The 21,542-nt window shown below is 41.8% G+C and overlaps 1 pseudogene; it reads right to left on the reverse strand.

Annotated features, from left to right (window-relative positions):
* Window positions 1–309: 309 nt before the first annotated feature.
* On the reverse strand, window positions 310–21,380 carry LOC130838200 (ret finger protein-like 3; annotated as a pseudogene).
* Between the last annotated feature and the right edge of the window lie 162 nt (window positions 21,381–21,542).

Consider the following 21,542-nt stretch of genomic DNA (forward strand, 5'->3'; position numbering starts at 1 on the left):
GAGTCACAAATGAGCTTTATGTAGTTTATAACCTCCATTACACACTAAGTTAAGCTTACAGACAATTAAAAAAATTTAGAAATTGATCTGAAAGAACATAATAATTGGAACAGAAATAAACAAGTCCTGAAACCATCACACTAATTCTGGAAACGTAAGTTTCCCTGATACAATTTGTGTTAATGATTCATGAGTTGTCCCACAATTTCCTGTTACGCTTTTGTACCAAATGTGTAGCAAACAGGAACGTTCCCATCCACAGCTGTGTGTACACAAGAACTTTCTACCCATGTTTCCGTAGTCAGAGTTTCATTTGCTTTGCCCTGGATTTATCGGAGACCATCAGTGCCTAGATTCATCACAGGACAGGTTCTCAGCAAGCTTTGAGCATCCTCAGTCAGATATGCAGGAGAGAAAAATGGAAGCAGTGGCTCCGCAGCAGAAACTTTAGTGAATGTAAACATACAGGATCCATCACCAACGTGATAAATGGAAACAATCCCAATATTCATATCCAGGAAAATCCCCACTCGATGTAACCGGGGGCTCACCTTGAGAACAGTGGAAGGCACAGTGTGGGCAGAGAAGACGTCTCCATTTCTCAAACTCACAGTCCAGGAGCCAAGATCTGGAGCCAGCTGAACCTTCCCTCAGCAACGCACAGATTCTTTGCAAACGCCCACATCCCACTCTTGGCTGGACCCTACCCACCTCCCAGTAATGGCGGCCAGAGGTGAACAGAGGGAATCCCAGGACACAAGTTGTACGGCTGAACCTCTCCCGTTGTGTATATGGACCACATCATCTTTATCCATTCATCTGTTGATGGACACTTGGGTTGCTTCCACATCTTGGCAACTGTAAATAATGCTGCTATGAACATCGGGGTGCATGTATCTTTCTGAATTAGTGTTTTTGTTTTTTTCAGATCTATGCCCAGGAGTGGAATTGCTGGATCCTATGGTAACTCTATTTTTAGTTTTTTGAGAAACCTCCATCCTGTTTCCATAGTGGCTGCACCAATTTACATTCCCACCAACAGTGTAGGAGGGTTCCCTTTTCTCCACATCCTCTCCAGCATTTATTGTTTCTGTTCTTTTTTAATTTTAAAGATGAAAATAATTCAGATTCAGCGCAATTCCTGTTAAAATGCCAACAACATTTTTACAGATATAAAACAAATAATCCTAGTATTTATAAGAAACCTCTCAAAGACCCCAAATAGCCAAAGCAATTGTGCGGAAGAAAAACATAGCTGGAGGCACTCCCCCCCCTTATTTCACACTCTATTACTAAGCAAGAGTAATTAAAACAGTGTGGTATTGACATAAAAATAGACACATAGATCAATGGAATAGAATAGACAGCCCAGAAATAAACCCACACACACACTGTCAGTCAACTTATGACAAAAGAGCCAAAAATAATGAATTCAGTGACAAGAACAAGGACACAGATGCAGAGAATTGACTGGAGAACTCGAGGTTTGGGAGGGGGCGGGGAATGAAGGGGAAGCTGAGACGAAGCGAGAGAGTAGCACAGACATATATATACTACCAACTGTAAAATAGATAGCCAGTGGGAAGTTGTTGTATAACAAAGGGAGTTCAACTCGAGGATGGAAGATGCCTTAGAGGACTGGGATGGGGAGGGTGGGGGGGATTCGAGGGAGGGTGCGGGGGGAGTAGAGGGAGGGAGGGAATATGGGGATATGTGTATAAAAACAGATGATTGAACTTGGTGTACCCCCCAAAAAATAATAAATAAATAAATAAAATTAAATAAAAATCTGCCAAAAAAAGAAAAGAGCCAAGAATATATAATGCGGACATAGTAGTATCTCCAATAAATGCTGCTGAGAAAACTGGACAGCCACATGCAAAAGAATGAAACCCTACTATTGTCTTCCACCACACACAAAAACAAACTCAAAATGGATAACAGATTTGAACGTAAGACTTAAAACCATAACACTGCTAGAAGAAAACATAAGTGGCAATCTCCTTGACACAGGTCTTGGGATAATATTTTTAACCTCACAACAAAACCAAAAGCAACAAAAGCAAAAATCAACAGGTGGGACTCCATCAAACAAAAGCTTCTGCAAAGCACAGGAAACCATCAAGAAAATGAAAAGACAACCTACGGAATGGGAGAAAATATTTGCAAACTATATAGCCAATAAGGGGGAAATAACCAAAATATACAAAGAACTGATATACCTCAACAGAAAACAAAAAAATAAAACTCCAAACAATCTGATTAAAAATTTGGCAGAGGAACTGAATAGATATTTTTTCCAAAGAAGACATACAGATGGCCAAGAGGCCCATGAAACGATGCTCAGTATCACTAATCATCACTGATTCGTGAAATGAAAATCAAAACCACAATAAGATATCACTTCACACCTGTCAGAATGGCCATCATCAAGAAGTCTCCATGTAACAAATGTTGGCAAGGATGTGGAAAAAAGGGAACCCTTGTATGCTGTTGGTAGGACTATAAAGTGGTACACCCACTGTGAAAAATAGCATGGAAGGTCCTCAAAAAAGTAAGAATACAACTACTACATGATCCAGCAATTCTACTCCTGAGTATACATCTGGAAAAAACAAACACGACTTGGAAAAGGTACATGCACCCCTGTGTTCACAGCAGCACTATTTACAACAGCCAAGACAAGGAAGCAACCTAAATGTCCATCAACAGATGAATGGTTACAGAAGATGGTTCGTATATCTATAAACACAAAATGGAATATTCCTCAGTCATAAGAAAGAATAAAATTTTGCGGCAACATGGATGGACCTGGAGGGTATTATGCTTTAGTGAAGTAGGTCAAACAGAGAAAGAAAATACTATATGTTATCATTTATATGTGGACTCTAAAAAATAAAGCAAATGAACAAATGTAACGGAACAGAAACAGACTCATACGGATAACAAACTAGTGTAGGGGGCACAATAGTGCAAGGGGCTTAAGAGGTACAAACTACTAGGTATAAAATAAATAAGATACAAAGACATAACGTACAGCACATGGAACCTAGCCAGTATTTTATAATAAGGTCTTATAATAAGGTTAAATGGAGTATAATCTACAAAAATATCAAATCACTGTGTTGCACACCTGAAACTAGTATAACATTGTAAAGCAATTAAGCTTTAATAATAAATAAATAAATAAAAATATCACGCTGCCCCAAAAGAAGGCAAAAAGTAAAAACAAGGAGAGGAAAAAAGCAAATAGGACAAACAGAAACCTTAGCCTCAAGTTTCTGCTTTTCAATGATGAAAACTAAATATTCAAGTGAAAAATATAAAGATGTCAGTTTCTTCTCCCTTTTCATATGGCTGCATCCAACCAATCAGTAAACTTCACTGAGGGTTAGCCATGTTAAAAAAAGAAAAATCTGTGAGGATTAAATAGGAAGCAACTCACTGAACAAGACTGATTTTCTGTGTAACACTACAACATATTTGAGAAATGTGAGAGAAACAAAGATACAAAATAATGTCAAAAAACACCTTTATTTTTCTTTTTCTTCGTGTTCCACCCATGTTATCTTCATCTATGAAGTAAAATTCATGCCCAGCCTGGAGTGACAGTTATCTTGACCAATACTAGATCATGTGCCAATATATGTTAGCTATTGGCCACACTCTCATGGATATAAAACAGTGCAGACACTGCAATTGTTCCTGAAGAAAGGAGATATCTTTCAGGCAGCTGTCCTGGTTGAGGGTGAAACTGACTTCCTCAATAATTTGTCGCAATTTTTTCACGTCAATATTTCACCTATTGACTCAGACCTTCCAATACAGCACCAGTATGAGATTGATCTTCTAAGATTTTCGTGGATTTTCTGTGACAGGTTGCTACTAAGAAAACAGTTATAGAAGAGAGTAATTCTGATTATTATTATGATTATTATGGAAGCTGACTTCTGCATATTTAACACTTCACCCATGACTTCTGACAACTCAGGAGCAGAACCTAGAAGTTCTCGGACCCCTCAGGAGCAGCAGGAAGGGGCAAACAGTGGGAAAACATGCAACCAAAACATGAGAGGTCTGCATTAGCCACAGACGAGAATCTAAAAAGACACTGACATAAAAAGCAAAAATAGAATTCAGCACGTAGAAGATGACAAAGGTGAGCACCAGCATCAGGATGGTGTGGGCGGCTCTGGTCTCTGGGGGTCATTGGTGGCAGCCAGTGCGGGTGTGAATACACTGCATTCTCTGGTGGTGTCTGTGCAGGAGAAGCACCGTGGAGCCACTGGACCAGACCATGAGGCCAATAAACACGGCATCGAAGATGGACCACAGGACAACCAATGTCTGCACTGCAACTTGAGGTTGAACAGAACCACTTCCTATCGGTGTCGGTATCATTTCTTGTGTCCTGTGGACCAGTAAGTTTCACGGGAATATACATGTTCATTAAGAAACTGAACACCCAGCAGGTGCAACAGGAAGGACCAATGACCTTGGGGGCGCTTCCTCGGAGCATCCCCCACTCCACTCTCCTGGGGACGAGAGTGAAGGACCGATAGGTGCTCAGGACACAGGTGGAGGACAGGGTGCAGCTGCGAGCCACCTTCTGTATATAATGTACAAATTTACACCCAAGACTGCACAGGGGGTTCCTTGAAACAAAAGCTGTCATCATGTGGGGAATCCCAGAGGAGAGAAGAACCAGGAAATTAGCCACGGCCATGTGGGTGAGAATTATGTGTGTGGGTCTCTGTTTGTAGTCAAGCAGGATTGGAGAGATGTTCTGGAAGAAAAGAATGACATTGGCCAGAGACCCAACCACCAACTGGAAAAGGAAGATGATTTTCAGAGTCATTTTTCTTGGGGTTCTTAGAGTGTTGTTTATTATTGTTATTATTATTATTATTTTATTGAAGTACAGTTGATTTACAATGTCGTGCCAATCTCTGCTCCACAGCAAAGTGATTCAGTTATACCCATATAGGCACTGTTTTTTCAATATGCTCTTCCGTGATGGTTCATCACAGGATATTGAATACAGTTCCCTGTACTACACAGTAGGACCGTATTGTTTATCCATTCTATATATATAATACTTTGCATCTGCTAATCCCAAACTCCCATTCCACCCCTCCTCTACCCCTCCCCCTAGGCAACCACCAGTCTGCTCTCTATGTCCATGATTCTGTTTCTGTTTCACACATAGGTTTGTTTGTCCATATTTTAGATTCCACATACAACCGGTATCATATGGTGTTTGCCTTTCTGACTTACATCACTTAGTGTAATAATCTCTAGCTGCATCCACGTTGCTGCAAATGGCATCATTTCTGTCTTTTTCATGGCTGAGTAGTATTCAGTTGTATATATGCACCACATCTTCTTTATCCATTCATCTGTCGAAGGACATTTACCTTGTTTCCATGTCTTGGCTATGGTGAATAGCGCTGCAATGAACAGAGGGATACACGTATCTTTTTGAGTTATAGTTTTGCCTGGGTATATGCCCAGGAGTGGGATTGCAGGATCATATGGTAGTTCTATTTTAAGTTTTCTGAGGAACCTCCACACTGTTCTCCATTGTGGCTGCACCCACTTACATCCCACCAACAGTACCTCCTAGGGCATTGTTCTGAGGAGATGTGGACAGAGCCGCCGAGGGGCCTAGAGGGACGAGCAGGCCCAGCCAGTGCAGACGTGAGGACTCCCCTTAGTTACATAACCTGGTACAAGGATCCCGGCCCTTTTGTTCTCCTGTAAGGGGAGACACGGACACATTCCACGGCAGGCGCTTCACCTGGAGAACATATCACTGACACCAATCACATTTTTCCATTATTACTTTTTATTTAGTTCTATTTATCCGTATCGTCTGACTCTTCGCTAGAATGCCAGGTAGCATGGACTTCGGAGCCATGGCCTGTCCAGTTCAAAACTGTGGACGAGCCATAAATAAATGATAAGTAATACGTACTTAGTAAGTGAGTATGCGAAAGAGAGACAAGGGCACTGGACCCCCCTAGAGTTCACGGTCATCAATTATAACACATCAGCCTAAGACAATGAAATAGAAATATGCAAACTAACGTTCAAATTATAAGGTTCTCCAACTCATTGAAATTGCAAGAGAATCAACTGTCAGCTTTGGAGAACTCTTAACATTGTTCACCAGAGTGACTGGTGACAAAAAACCTTCCAAAAAAATCAACAGCCTTCTGAATATTCAATATGACCCTAAAATGTCCTCAAATATTATATTCAGTATAGAAAAGCTCCTCACTGGCCAAAGATTTTAAGTTATTAATAATTCTACAGGGAATTCCCTGGTGGTCCAGTGGTTACGACTTCGCACATCCATTGCTGGGGACCCAGGTTCAATCCCTGGTCAGGGAACTAGGATCCTACATGTCGTGTGGCACGGCCAAAAAATAAAAAAAAATTTTAAATCCCACAGATCTGAACTTGCTGAGAAGTCGGGTCCAGGAGAGCTTTGTCTGAGTGACCTCTTAGTCCACACCAAAAAATAAACACTATACAAAGTAGTAGCAAAAGAACCTAAGATACCTGCAAAGAACAAATGGATAATATAATATTACTAGACAATGCTTCACAGTTTAGTTTAACATCTTGTCTGGTAATCTGTTTCAGTATAATGGAATGAGTTCTAAACAGAATGAGCAGAGACAAAGTGAACTTCACTAACATAAATTCCTGGCTTCCATGAATCAACTCTTTAATTTAAAATTATTTTCTCTCTCTGAAAAATATAATATTATGATTATTCACATTTATGCACATATTCAGAGTATTAAAAATTGCTACTGAAAAATTATATTTATACTATAAACCTGAAAAATTCAGTAAATATGAATGAGATATGTTTAAAACTTAAAAAAAAAAATAAACACCGTGAATGTTAGACCCACTACACAGCAGATGGTTTTACATCTTCATTAGTTTTTGTGTTCCTACATCTTGTCTGACTTTTTACTTTGTTCTGGGTTTTACAAATCAGAGTCAGCTAGCGATCTGAGCTCAAAAAAATTGCCTATAGCACCTATGGTGTCATGTAAAAGTGAATTTTGATCTGAGCCCTTATGAGGGAATACCAAGTTTCCGTCAGGTAGAATGCAAATGTTGAAATGTTCTGATGAAAGGAGTAATGTGTCCCAGAGGCCGTAATCTGTAATATTTCTATAGGATTCAGAAGCCATTGTCAGGTGCAGGAAAGGAGATGAGAACTTGCAACAAAATCCCAGAGTTACCAAGACTCCCTTCTCTTCTGGAAAATTGGTTTTATCTTGTGATAGTCTGTGCAGACATTGCGGGCAGTGGCAAAGTGAATAGCTCATGACCATAAGCTTGGGGTTCACCAGATCTTTTCCTTGGCACCCCCTCACTGCTGCTGGGACGTTAGAACACCTCTTTAAAGTCTCAAAACCTTATTCCGTCATGTAGAATATGGGGTATTAATAGGACAGTAGGTAGATGTCATGCACAGGTTAAAATTTCAGCCACTGGACCAGACAGCTCTTGTTTGATGTCAAGATCACCCACTTGTTAGCTTAGTCCAACTTGGGGAATTTTATTTATCTCTCTGTGTCTCTATTTCCTCATAAGAAATGTAAAGTAGGCATTGATACAGAACATAGATGCAAAAGCTGGCATAACAGTGAAATGAAAAGAACTCAAAACTCCTGTCTATATGGTTGTGCATTTGGGAATCATTTGCATCAGAAGATAACTTCTGGGATGTCCCTGGTGATGCAGTGGTTAAGAATCTGCCTGCCAATTTAGGGGACATGAGTTCAAGCCCTGGTCCGGGAAGACCCCACATGCCACGGAGCAACTAAGCCCGTGCACCACAACTACTGAGCCTGAGCTCTAGAGCCCACGAGCCATAATTATTGAGACCTTGAGCCACAACTACTGAAGCCTGCACACCTAGAGCCCGTGCTCCACAGCAAGAGAAGCCACCGCAATGAGAAGCCCGCACGTCACAACAAAGAGTAGCCCCTGCTTGCCGCAACTAGAGAAAGCCCACGCGCAGCAATGAAGACCCAACACAGCCAATAAATAAATAAATAAATAAATTTTAAAAATAAAGAAGAAGATAACTTTCATTTGCAACAGAAAGAGACTCACAGACATAGAAAATAAACTTACAGTTACCAAAGGGGAAAAGTGGGGGAAGGATAAATTAGGAGTTTGGGATTAACATATACACACTACCATATATAAAATAAACAACAAGAACCGACTGTATAGCACAGGGAAGTATATTCATTATTTGGTAATAACCTATAAGGGAAAGAATCTGAAAAGAATATAATTATACATATTCTATAGCCAGAGAGCAGTGACTGAACTTACCCAGTTCTGGGTCACCCTCTTCCATTTTCCAGGCATGGGGACAGAAAGTGGGGGGTCAAATGGGACAAGAAATGACTGACTCCTGTCACTATATGGTGCCTTTTTTAAAATGAACATTAAAAGTTTCCTTTTAGTAAAAGAAAAAAATTTTTTAAGTATTATTGAAACAAAAATAACTCAGTGCTTACCATGTTCCAGGTACCATGATGGAGGAAATGTGGAGAGAGAGAAAAGATGCTACTTCTGTTGAGAAGCTCATAGTTCAATGAGATTTTTAAGAATTGTTTGAATTTGAAAAACAAACAAAAAACGGCTGACGTGCACACATGTTTTCATGTTCATGGTTGATCACAGTAGCTTGAACAAAGTGCTCTAATATGGCATTAGTAGTAGCAGCAGTAAAAGCTACAGAAAATTTTACTGAATTATCCTTCACTACTAGGAATATGAGGGAAGGATATTAAAATGTAAAGCGGGAAGGATAGTTCAGCTATGTTCCACCAGCCCAACTATTCCTGAGACTTGAAAATTTAATAGAGTTCTTCTCAGTAATTTTTTTCTTTCTCCCCTTGTTGCCTGACACACACACAAAGCAGTACTCTCTCAAACACACACACACAATACAGAACATAAAGAAAAATTTGACCCCCCATATTTTGGAGGAATACTGAGGCAGCAGCACCCTACTGCAACAGGATTTCAGAAAAGAAACAAAAAAAGGCAACACAATGTCATTTCAGCACAGGCTATCTTTCTCTGTGAATATCTGTCTGTACATGTAAGTAACTATATGCCAATGGACCTTAGTTGATGCGTCAGGAGTTTGAAGTTATAACCCAGACTCTGCACATCAATGTCCCATATGTAGTCACACCCAAGCCTAAACCTCTGTGAGGTTTGGGAGAATAAGCAGACACTTGGGTACATGGTGGAGTGGTTCATCCAAGATTGGATCACATTCCAGAGACCCCCCCACTTTCTTCCCTCCTTGTCAGGGACACTAGGACCCAAATACCAGCACTGAATCTCATGATCATGGTCCCACCCTGCCACACCCCCCAGCACATTCCCATCTTCTACCTGCCCAGCCAGGGCAGGAACGGGGCAGGGTGAGCACCTGTCCTGCCCAAGGCTGCTGACCATGCAACCCTGAGCTCCTCTCCTGGGGGAGAGCCCTTCTCTCCTGTTTTCTGCCCTGAGACAGAACACAAGGAAGCACTCACCTGCCTGGACGCGGCTCCAGAGCTCTGTGCAGGGACGTGTCCATCAGGATGGGCCACCGTTATAGGGACGGGGTCCCTGAACCCGATCTCCCCACAGAGGTGCCATCATCACGTCACCTGCAGCACAGCTGACACTGTCTGCATAGAGAGTCTGGGGCGTCTCCCGTGAGGAGCACGTCTTACCCCCAGTGCTCGTCCCCCTCATCCACATCTGGGGAGTTGTGACAACTCCTGGCAATTACAGAGAAGATCTACATGAGCAGCTGAGCAGAGGGCAGGGGAAGTTTTCCATGTTCCCTGTGGGAGAATCCAAGTTTAGAGGGAAAGTCATAATTGGGGGGAAGGGACACTCAAAGTGCACCTGGGGCTCCCTTCACTATGGTTCCCGTTGGGCATGTTCCTTCATGGCCTCACGTTTCCAAACTGTCCCAAAGTATGTTCACCCTGATCACCAGCATATGATCTGGAGGCTGATCTTTCCCCTAGTTTAAGTTCCACAACGCTTGCTATTTGTGGCTGAGGTCAGTGTAATCTGGAAAATACCCCCTTTGAAACCACTGTCTCCTTCCTCAGAATCCTCAGGTCTCCCGCGTGTCCACATGACTCTGCAAGGAGGTTGTCATTTGTTTAAGTCACCCATAGAGCCCCTCCTGGAACCTCTCACTGGACCTCCAGCTCTCCCTGTGTTCTAGGCCATTAGCCCTCGTAAGATGCATTCCGGGACACACAGACATGGGTTAGGAATAAGAATTTATTAGGAATAGAGAGACAACATTAGAATTCTTCAAATTGATTATTGGAATGATCTATTGCTAGTTGGAAATTTAAATTGATAATTGGACCTTTGAAACCTGGCCCATTACCTCGGAAGTAGACCTGATGTCATTCTTCTGAGGGACCGTGGAGCACAAGGGGCTCAGTAGACCCTGCCCATCAGGCTCCTTCTGCAGTGAATTGGTGCATGAAGGCAGCAGACACGTCCACATCTCATGAACATGTGTTTTTCCTGATAAGCCAGGAAGATAGCACAGCTACTGCTTCTTTAAAGTTGTACATTCATGAGAGTCAATACTGTTAAAATGACTATACTACCCAAAGCAATCTACAGATTCAATGCAATCCCTATTAAATTACCAATGGCATTTTTCACAGAATTAGAACAAAAATTTTTACTTGTAGAGAAACACAAAAGACCTTAAACAGCAAAAGCAATCATGAGAAACTGGAGCTGGAGGAATCTGGCTCCTTGATTTCAGAATATACTACAAAGCTACAGTAATCACGACAGTATGGTACTGGCACAAAAACAGAAATAGAGATCAATGGAACAGGATTGAAAGCCCAGAGAAAAACCTATGCACATATGGTCACCGAATCTTTGACAAAAGAGGCCAGCATATACAGTGGAGCAAAGACAGCCACTTCAATAAGTGGTGCTGGGAAAACTGGACAGCTACATGGAAAAGAATGAAATTAGAACACTCCCTAACACCATAGACAAAAATAAACTCAAAATGGATTAAAAGTCAAAATGTAAGGCCAGACACTATAAAACACTTAGATGAAAACATAGGCAGAACACTCTTTGACATAAATCACAGAAACATCTTTTTTGACCCACCTCCTAGAGCATAAGAATAAAAACAAACAAACAAACAAAAACAAACAGGACCTAATTAAAGTTAGAAGCTTTTGCACAGCAAAGGAAACCATAAACAAGACAAAAAGGCAACCCTCAGAATGGGAGAAAATATTTGCAAATAAATCAACAGACAAAGGATTAATCTCCAAACAGCTCATGCAGCTCAATAGCAAAAGAACAAACACCCCGATGAGAAAAATGGGCAGAAGACCTAAAAAGATATTTCTCCAAAGAAGACATACAGATGGCCAAGAGTCCCGTGAAACGATGCTCAACATCACTCATCATTAGAGAAATGCAAATTAAAACTACAATCATGTATCACCTGACACCGGTCTGAATGGCCAAAATAAAAAAATCAACAAACAATAAATGCTGGAGAGGGTGTGGAGGGAAAGGGAACCCTCCTGCACTGTTGGTGGAAATGTAAACTGATACAGTCCCTATGGAGAACAGTATGGAGATTCCTTAAAAACCTAAAAAGAGAGCTACCATATGACCCAGAAATCCCACTACTGGGCATATGCCCAGAGAAAACCATGATTCAGGAAGAGATGTACACCCCAATGTTCATTGCAGTACTATGTACAATAGCCAGAACATGGAAGCAACCTAAATGTCCATCAACAGAGGAATGGATAAAGAAGAGGTGGTATATATATACAGTGGAATATTAGTCAGCCATAAAAAGGAATGAAATTGGGTCATTTGTAGAGACATGGATGGACCTAGAGACTGTCATATAGAGTGAAGTAAGTCAGAAACAGAAAAGCACATATCGTAGAATAACACACATATGTGGAATCTGAAAAACTTGGTATAGACAATCTTATTTACAAAGCAGAAATAGAGACACTGACATAGAGAAAAAACATGGATACCAATGGGGAAAAGGGGGTGGTGGTGGGATGAATTGGCAGACTGGGATTGATGTATACACACTATTGATACTACGTATAAAGTAGATAACTTAAAAGAACCTACTGTACAGCACAGGGAACTCTACTCAATGCTCTGTGGTGACCTAAATGGGAAGGTAATCCTAAAAAGAGGAGATATATGTATACATATAGCTGATTCACTTTGCTGTACAGTATAAACTAAGACAATATTGTGAAGCAACTATACTCCAAAAAAAAAAAAGTTGTCCATTTATGGCCCCTGACTGGAAAAATGTACATGGTAATGTTTGTTTGTTTGTTTTTATTTCCTCGGCTGCGTTGGGTCTTCATTGCTGTGCACGGGCTTCCTCCAGTTGTGGGGAGTGGGGGTTACTCTTCACGGTGGTGGGAGTGCTTCTTATTGTGATGGCTCCTCTAGTTGCAGAGCATGGGCTCTAGGTGCGTGGGCTTCAGTAGCTGCAGCATGGGGCTCAGGAGTTGTGGCACATGGGCTTAGTTGCTCTGAGGCATATGGGATCTTCCCAGACCAGGGATTGAACCTGTGTCCCCTGCACTGCCAGGCAGATTCTTAACCACTGCACCACCAGGGAAGTCCCATGATAATGGCTTTAATATGTTGAATAATTATTCACCATGCAGATGCTGCCTGACATGTTCAAACACTCAGAGATACTTTGGACCTACTATGTGTCATTCCGAGCACTAGGTTACGAAGATACAAAAAGAACCACTAATATCCGGGCTGTGATACTTGAAACACGTGATTCATCACCTGACATCTAGCTGAGCTGGTGAAAGTGTCCAGATGTGGGCTGGGCAGTGTGAAAACTCCAGTCCCATGTGGCTACTGAGCTCCTGAAATGGGCTCATCTGAACGGAGAGGGGCTGTGAGGGTCACACACACACTGGATTTTCCTTATATGTGGAGGTGCTCCGTGTTGGGTGCGTAACTATTTACAATTGTTCTATCTTCCTCTTGGCTTGATCCTTTGATCATATGCAGTGTCCTTCTTTGTCTCTGATAACAATCTTTATTTTAAAGTCTATTTTGTCTGAATCAGTATTGCTATCCTGGATTTCTTTTCATTCTCATGTGTGTAGAATACCTTTTTCCATCCCCTCACTTTCAGTCTGTGTGTGTCTCTAGATCTGAAGTGAGCATTTTGTAGGCAGCACGTATATGGGTCTGTTTTTGTATCCATTCAGCCAGTCTCTGTCCTTTGGGTGAAACATATGTATTCTTACATATGCTTTGGAATGGTCATAGTAGTTCTAATGAAAATATACTACTTTGGGAATCTATACATAATGGCTACAGCAATCAATACAAATAGTTATACTTTAGGACTAGCAGTTTTAAAAATGGAATATTAAAAATGCCAGTATTTCCAAAAGAAGATATAAGGAAAAGAGAAACAGAAAACAGCAATTAGGTTAAAGTAAAAAACTAAGTTCCAAGACTCTGCATTTCCGTGATGAAAACTAAACATTTAAGTGACAAATAGGAAGAGGGCAGCATCTACTATTTCCTTCCTATTACTTCATTCACCACATCAATCAGATTTACTGAGAGTCAACCCTGGAAAGAAAATCCAGGTTCAAAGGTAAAGCGGCTGATTGCACAATATTGATATTCTGTGTAACATGACAGCATATTACAGAAATATAAGTGAAATTAAGACACAAAATAGTCTAGAAAATCTCCCCCATTTTCCAGGTTTCTTATCTTTATCTTAAAATAAACTCTCCCCTCACCCTGGAGTAACGTTTATCTGGACCAATATTGGAATAAGTGCCAAGAGTTGTCAGGTGTGAGCCACGCTGACATGAGAATGAATGTGCACGGACCCATTTCACATGTTCCTGAAGAAAGGACATTTCTTTCAGAGAATCACGCTGACCAGGAGGATAACCCGTTTCCTGACTATTTTCGTGGATCAATTTTGAGCTGATATTTCCTGGATTGACTTTCAGATCTCCCAAGGCAGCACCAATATCAAATTGACCTTCTGAGTTCATTGGATTTTATGTAAAAATGTGGTACTGAGTATAAATGTCGAAAGGTAGAGGGAATTCCCCGGAGGTCCAGTGATTAGGACTCCGTGCTTTCACTGCCAGGGCCCAAGCTGGATCTCTGATCACAGATCTAAGATCCTGCATCCACCAGGCACAGCCCGAAAAGAAAAGAACAGAAAAGAATTAATAAAAAAAAGGCACATACCTCCTCTTATAAAGTAATAATTCATGGGGCGGTAATGTACCACATGGTAATAATACCTAATAATACTCTATTGCATATGTGAAAGTTGCTAAGAGAGTCAGTCTTAAAAGTTCTCACCACAAGAAACATTTTTGCATCTGTGTATAGAGACGATATTAACCAGACTTGTCATATTTTCCATTATATATAAATACTGCATTTATATGTTGCCCAGTTGAAACTAGTATCATGTTATGTTTTAATTATACTTCAGTATAAATGGTCGTGAATAAATATCACAGAACAGAGAAGTTGTGGTTATGCTTGAAGCCTCTTCTACGTATTTACCACTTCACCCCAAGAGCAGAACCGAGGAGTTTTAGGATCCCTGAGGATCAGCAGGAGGGGGCTAAACGAGGGGAAACAGGAAGCCAGAATGTTCGCGGTATGCAGCAACCACAGGCGCAAGTCTAAAATGGCAGCGATATAAAAAGCCAAAATGCAATCCAGCACATAGAAGATGACAAAGGTGACCACCAGCAGCAGGATGGTGTGGGCGGCTCTGGTCTCAGGGGGGCATTTGTGCTGCCCAGTGGGGGTGCGAATACACTGCATTCTCTGGTGGTGTCTGCACAGGAGAAGCACCGTGGAGCCACTGGACCAGACCATGAGGCCAATAAACACGGCATCAGAGATGGACCACAGGTAGAAAAAGCCTGCTTTACGAGCTGAGGTGGAGCAGAACCACTTGCCTTGGGTATCAGTATAGTTGTTTGTGTCCTGGGGACCAGTGACTGTCACAGGGACATAGATGTGCATTAAGAAACTGAGTATCCAGCAGGTGCAGCAGGAAGGACCAATGACCTTGGGGACTCTTCCTCTGAGCATCATCCACTCCTGTCTCCTGGGGATGAGGGTGAAGGACTGATAGGTGCTCAGGACACAGGTGGAGCACTGGGTGGCACTGCGAGCCACTCTCTGTGTATAATATATGAATTTACACCCGAGAGTGGAGAGGGGGTTCCTGGGAACAAAAGCTGCCATTATGTGTGGAACCCTGGGGGAGAGAAGAATCAAGAGATTGGCCACAACCATGTGGGTGAGGATCGTCTGTGTGGGTCTCTGCTTGTGGCCAAGCCAGATGGGAGAGATGTTGAGGAGGAAATGGATGGCATTGGCCAGAGTCCCAACCACCATCTGTAACAGAAAGATGGTTTTCAGAACCACCTCCCCTTGGTTTCTCAGGGCATCTTTGTGAAAAGACATGGAGAGGACTTCAGAGTGTCCTGGAGCAGAAAGGAGGCTGTGCTGGTGATGCCATCAGCAGGCTTCTTACACAACCAACACTGGAAAACGTTTCTTTCTTTTTCCATCTCTTGAGTAGGGAGACATTGATGTAGTCTACAGAGTAGTCTCCACCTAGAGAACATAAGCATGGTATCAGTTATAATCTCCCTGTTCTTATTTTGTAGTTATTTATATTTACTCGTATATCCCGATTCTCCAGAAGCCTGTAAAGTCCATGAACTTAGAACCATGTCTCACGTGGTCAATATCATGATTGACTAGTAATTGCTGTTAAATAATATGTCCTGAATATATGCATATTTGACTTGAGACAGACAATGTTATACCCTACCTCTCTGAGAATGTATGGTCATCCTGCCTGTAATAATAACATATTAACTTAGGAAAATGAAATGGAACAATGCAAAAACATTGCTGAGATTATATGACTGTCCAACTAAATTTAATATAGTTGCTGGTAAATCAGTGTCCACGTTCGAGAATTCACACTTGATCACGATTCCTGGATACAAAATAACAATAAAACATCAGTCATGGAGTTTTGGCTTTTGGTTTCTTGTGGAAGTCATCTTTCCAACCTAACAATGATGAAAACAAGGAACTCTGAAAATTCCTGGATGTAACAGAGGTGAGAACACACGGAACATCACTGCCTCCCAGACTGGAGAGGTGGACCAGTGAGTAGAAGGAATCCAAGCTTATTGCAGCAGAGACTCATGAGTGGAAACACCTCAGGAGCAAGACCCAGGGTAGGAAAACGTGTAGTACAATGGATGTATAATGGATATATTTATCCTCCGTAGATTGTTGGAGGCTCAGTTTGTAGATGTTTGGCAGGCAGAACCTCCAGGAAAACCAAGTTCTAGGGAGATCCCACAGTTTTGTGAATTTTGTGATATTTCTCTCAGCAAATATCAGAGAAAAGTCACTTTGTGCTTTTGGTGGGGGCTGGGAGGGGAAAACAACCACTTTCAAATCACCAGAGCCCTGGGTTCTTCTTAACAAGTTCTGCTTTGAGGAGAGACTAGTTAATTGCAGCCTAGCCTGCTGGGGTTTCCTTAGAACATACCTGACCTGGGAGGGGAAATACCCAACCCTATCCCACTCTAGCCATCCTGTCCCATCCTAGGGGAAGAAGAAAACAGAGAAACTCTTGTGGCGTTCACAGGCCAGAGGCACAGGCTCACTGAGAGACTGAGACCTAATCACAGGATATAGCAGCTTCCTCTCTCCCCACACCTCACCACCTCCTCACTAAAGGTTTACTAACAGTAGTTCCTTTAACCTTGTACATCATGTCCAGATATCAAAAGACAAAACAAGCACTTCCTAGGTGGTGAACTGATTGAGAATCTGCCTGCCAATGCAGGAACATGGGTTTGGGCCCTGCTCTGGGAAGATCCTACGTGCCGCAGAGCAACTAAGGCCATGAGCCACAACTATGGAGCCCGTGTGCCGCAACTATTGAAGTCCATGTGCCTGGAGCTGGTGGTCTGCAACAAGAGAAGACACCACAATGAGGAGCCCGTGCACCAGAAGGAAGAGTAGCCCCTGCTCACAGCAGCTAGAGAAAGCCCACGTGCAGCAATGAAGACCCAACACAGCCAATAAATGAATAAAATAAATAAATAAAAAGAAAAAAAAGAAAAAACAAGGCTTACTAACATGCAAAAAACAGTTTGAAGACACAGAGGAAGCAGCAGATCCAGACATGACAGGAACGTGGGAATCATCAGATCAGGAATATAAAACAACTATAATCAACATACTAAGGAGAGAGGAATCAAGATGGTGGAGTAGGAGGACATGCACTCACACCCTCTTGCAAGAGCACCAGAATTAAAACTAACTGCTGAACAATCATCGACAGAAAGACACTGGTACTCAGCAACAACAAAAAAACACTCCACATGCAGAGACAAAGGAGAAGCCGCAATGAGACGGTAGGAGGGGCGCAATCGCATTAAAATCAAATCCCATAAATGCTGGGTGGGTGACTCACAAATTGGAGAACAGTTATACCACAGAAGTTCACCCAGTAAAGTGAGGGTTCTGAGCCCCATGTCAGGCTTTCAAACCTGGGGGTTCAGCAATGGGAGGAGGAATCCCCAGAGAATCTGACTTTGAAAGCCTGTGGGATTTGATTGCAGGACCTCCACAGGACTGGGAGAAACAGAGACTCCACTCTTGGAGGGCACACAAAAAAGTGCGCTCACCAGGACCTGGGGGAAGGAGCAGTGACCCCATAGGAGACTGAACGAACCTACCTGCTGGTGTTGGGGGGTTGCCTACAGAGGTGGCGGGAAGCTGTGGCTCACCGAGGAGACAGGGGCACTGGTGGCAGGGGTTTGCGGAAGTGTTCATTGGCATGAGCCCTCCCAGAGTCCACCATTAGCCCCATCAAAGAGCTTGTAAGCTCCAGTGCTGGGTCGCCTCAGGTGAGACATCTAACAAGATGGGAACACGGCCCCACCCATTGGCAGACAAGCAGATTAAAGTGTCACTGAGCTCTGCCCACCAAATCAGGTTAAAGTTTTACTGAGCTCTGCCCACGCAGCCCAACCCACCATCAGTCCCTCCCATCAGGAAGCACCCACGAGCCTCCTAGACAGCTTCCTCCACAAGAGGGCAGACAGCAGTATCAAGCAGTATCAGCATTATTTCATCTTATGGAACTGAAAACCACAGCCACAGAAAGACAGAGAAAATGAAAAGGCATAAGACTTTGTACCAGATGAAGGGACAAGATAAAACACCAGAAAAACAACTAAATGAAGTGGAAATAGGCACTCTTCCAGAAAAAGAATTCAGAATAATGATGGTGAAGATGATCCAGGACTTTGAAAAAAGACTGGATGCAAAGATCGACAAGTTGCAAGAAAAGTTTACCAAAGACCTAGAAGAATTAAAGAGCAAACAGAGATATGCAACACAATAACTGAAATGAAAAATACACTAGAAGGAACCAATAGCAGATTAACTGAGGCAGAAGGGCAAATAGGTGACCTGGAAGACAGAATGGTGATCATCACTGATGTGGAAGAGAATAAAGAAAAAAGAATGAAAAGAACTGAAGACAGCCTAAGAGACCTCTGGGACAACATTAAATGCACCAACATTCACATTATAGGGGTCCCAGAAGGAGAAGAGAGAGAGAACAGACCTGAGACAATACTGGAAGAGTTATAGCTGAGAACTTCCCTAACATGGGAAAGGAAATAGCTACCCAAGTCCAGGAAGCACAAGGAGTCCCAGGCATGATAAATCCAAGGAGAAACACACCAAGACATATAGTAGTCACACTGACAAAAATTAAAGACAGAGAAAAGTTATTAAAAGCAACAAGGGAAAAATGACAAATAACACACAAGGGAACTCCCATAAGGGTAACAGCTGATTTCTCAGCAGAAACTCTGCAAGCCAGAAGGGAGTGGCATGATATATTTAAAGTGATGGCAGAGAAGAACCTACAACCAAGAATACTCTACCCAGCAAGGATCTCATTCAGATTCGACGGAGAAATCAAAAGCTTTACAGACAAGCAACAGCTAAGAGAATTCAGCACCACCAAACCAGCCTTACAACAAATGCTAAAGGAACTTCTCTAAGCAGGAAACATAAGAGAAGAAGAATCTGTGGGGACTTCCTAGGTGGCACAGTGGTTAAGAATCCGCCTGCCAATGCAGGGGACACAGGTTCAATCCCTGCTCCAGGAAGATCCCACATGCTTCGGAGCAAATAAGCCCATGTACCACAACTATTGAGCCCATGTGCTGCAACTACTGAAACCCCCATGCCTAGAGCCAATGCTCTGCAACAAGAGAAGCCACCACAATGAGGAGCCCACCCACCACATAAAGAGTAGCCCCTACTTGCCACAACTAGAGAAAGCCCATGTGCTGCAATCAATACCCAACACAGCCAATACATTAATTATTTAATTAATTAAAAAAAAGAAACTGTGGTTATCAGTTCTTGTCTACCCACTATGGGGAATTTAGAAAATAAAAGGAAGTATACGATACAAGTTGCAACCAGGTAAACCAAGACTGAATAGGACCCCTGTATGTAAATAGTTGGTTTAGCTGACATTTCACGCAGAATTCCATGCTTTTAGCTATCACACACAAGCCAGACACCTGGAATTCCACAAAAGATGCTCACGTGGCAAATAACAGGCGGAAGGGACCAGAAACCCACCTTGGGTGGGGCAGGCATTGCCCAGTTCACATCACGCCCCCAGCCCCCACCCACCCACCCCGTTACCTGCCTGGCCCCTTTGGGGCATCTCAGAATGTCACCTCCAGCAGGAAGAATGCACAAGTCTTTTATTAGCAAACTGGGTTTTCCCTTTCAGTGTTTGAATTTTTGAAGTCAGACAATAGGCAACTAACATACCTTCTCAATGAAATAAGCTCTTTCCAACATTTAAAAAAAATTAACACTTTAATGGTTCCATAATATAGTCTCCAACGGTTCCACGACCCTACAATTATACATTCCCTGAATATCTCCACTTGTATTTTTATACTTTCTGCCATTTTAAGTTATACTGAATTAACATCTTGCATCAAAAATATTTAGAAGTTCTGAGGTTTATTATTAACAGACTTGTCATTTGTTTCTTGATTTATCAGCCATCTTACTTTGCAAAAAAACACTTCATACTTTCAACCATACTTTAAATTTGCCCATTTTGCAGAATTCTGGCCAAGTGGAATATATCTTTAAAATTTTCTCGTTTGTTTAAGAGGGTATTAAACATTTAAATATTAAAATATTAACCATTAAAAATAGGTTGAACATTAGGAAAATGGGGTAAGGGCTAAAGGAAAATTTTTGTGCTATTTTTGCAAACTTTCTGCAAGTCTAAAACTAGTTCAAAACAAAAAGTTAAAAAATGGGTTGAACCTTTTTTTCTTTTAAAATTACTAGTGACTTTCTCACATCTTTAGTAGTCTCTCATTTTTAAGGAATACAAATTCAAATTTAAAAACAAAAAGGTTAAGTGATATATTTTAAAGAACTCCTAGATAAACACAGCCCATTTAAATTACCAGTTACTGAATACACTTTAATTCTGTTTATTGTATAATATCAAGCAGGATTTAATAGCCAAATCCTTTCATCTTCCACTATGTCATTTCCTTTGTACCTCTAAAGACTTTTTGGTCTAATCGTTAGAGTTCAGCGTTTTTCCCTTATTTTTTTTAATAGTTTGGTTTTGATGTTTAATGTTTCTGGACCTTATTTTAGGGTTTTCTTTTACAGTCTAAAAAATTATCTCAGTAATAATATTTTCGCTGCCTTCTATTGTAAATGCCACTTTGTGTGTATATGTAACACATAGGTCTACATACACAAACACATCTGTGCACGCACATACACAAACACGTTGTTTCGAGACTACTTATTTGCTTCCATAGACTTGGGTGTGCTTGCATTGTCCCCCACTTTAAGGCATTTTTTGAAAAATTTAACACTAAGTCTCTCCTGTGGCCTCACTGCTCAAATAGAGAACCCTTTCTACAGTCCCCAACAAGGAAGCAGTTCGCTTTATAAATCAGCAACAAGAAAGAGGTGGAGATACTGGGGGTGTCCTAGCCATAAACTAGAACATATGCAGCCCCGCACCTGCAAGCAACCAAATGAATTCCTTTTTCTTAATTATTTATACTCTCCGCCTCCCCAGCCACCCGTACACCTACAGAGACATCATCCTTCTTCATGGTGACCGAGATGTATCCAGCTCCAAGTTAGATGCCAGGCATCTAAGGGCTAGTCTTGCCTCGCTTGAATTCAACCTCATGGCTCCCCTACGGGGCAAGCATCTGTATCTGCTCCATTATGCTGGACCACTGAAGGGTCCTGTGCACCCTCCGCCGTCTCCC

Source organism: Hippopotamus amphibius, chromosome 16 (assembly GCF_030028045.1).
Source record: "Hippopotamus amphibius kiboko isolate mHipAmp2 chromosome 16, mHipAmp2.hap2, whole genome shotgun sequence".
NCBI classification, from domain to species: Eukaryota; Metazoa; Chordata; class Mammalia; order Artiodactyla; family Hippopotamidae; genus Hippopotamus; species Hippopotamus amphibius.